Raw genomic sequence first — 1,529 nt, forward strand, 5'->3', positions numbered from 1 at the left:
TTATTGTTTCAATATGGTAATGGATCAAAACATTTTAAATTCACTTTATAATAATCTATTGGGCAAAAACAAAGGAAGGGGAGTTTTCAAAGTATAAATGATGTTCTAGAGGTGAGAAGACAGCAGCAGCTTAACCCGATGACTACATAATTTTAAACACTAAAATATTTTCAAAAAAGACTAGACGTTTAGAATTTGGGTTTCAGCCTAAGCCTAAATTGGTCTTCATTTCATATTCTATGTATCATATTACAGAGCTTAATTGGCTGAATCTGCACATTCATTAAAAAATACTGAGTTAAATGTCATATTCTGGTATGAACACATAGCCCCACTCTCAGTAGAAGCCAAGAATCTCCAAAAACAATTATGGGTCTGTAAGCATGCCTTCCATAAAGTAACAGAGGTTGCTACTTAAAGTGGCTTAAAACATAAGATGATTTATTAACTCACAAAGATTTTATCATTGACCAGGGCTCTGTCCATCTTTCTTTCTGATTCTTCAGCTGTGCTCTCAGGCTTATCTCTTCCACCTAATTGTCTACAGCAGCTCCAAATATTGCCTCCTCACCCCCCAAAGAGACTACAAAAGGCCATATCTTTTTCTTGTCTCTTATGAATGGTAGTAATAATTTTCCCAGAGGCTTCCGAGCAGGCCTTTCCTTGGCTAGAATTGCATCATATGACCATTTCCATTTCTATTACCTGAAAGATAAATGGTTTTCTTAAACTAATCAAGATTTCTCCTCCTATGGTGGAGAGAGTGGTCTCCCAACATTTCAACAAAATCGTGTTTCTGTGTGTGCATGAGAGGAGGAGGGGTGGAGAACAGCAATGTTTACACAAGTCCCTCGAAAACAAAATATTCTGGTACAGGAACACAATTACAAAAAGAAAAGAACTATTAAAAATAAGAAAATCTAAGTTTAAAATAATCTGGGGAAAATTAAAGTAGAAATTACTTTAAAATTGTCAATAAGTAATGTTGCATTTTATGTTGTTGTCAGAAATTATGTTGAGAAAAAACTGATGTGACTAAAAGGAAAAACTTGTTTGAAAAAAATACCCTTCCACAGCTAAGTTGGAGATGGGGGGGAAGCTATAAAATTATCACAATTGTGTTAATATTCTTCTATTCTGCCCTATGAAATGGGTCTCCAATTGTCGTCTAGACGATATACTTAATTAGATTCACAGATTAAAGTTTTCTACTACAGTTAATTTAACCATAAGTAGATCATATATATATATGTATATATATATGTATATATATATATACATATATATATATGTATGTATGTATTAATGTATGTTTATATACATACTATTTTTTTTAAGAACTGACATTGGTTCTGTAGAAGGAGAAAAGCAGAGCCCAATCTAGATTGATCTGGTTTATAAAAAACATTCTTTACACGATGTCTTTTATACACACCTGTGAAATATTTATCTCTCAGTAAATGAATGTGTTGGCACTCTGCCCCACAGAATTGAATAAATTTGAAATGTAAATGTAGAAATGAATCCTA

The sequence above is a fragment of the Rhinolophus sinicus genome, linkage group LG01 (genome assembly GCF_036562045.2).
Source record: "Rhinolophus sinicus isolate RSC01 linkage group LG01, ASM3656204v1, whole genome shotgun sequence".
In the NCBI taxonomy this organism is placed as follows: Eukaryota; Metazoa; Chordata; class Mammalia; order Chiroptera; family Rhinolophidae; genus Rhinolophus; species Rhinolophus sinicus.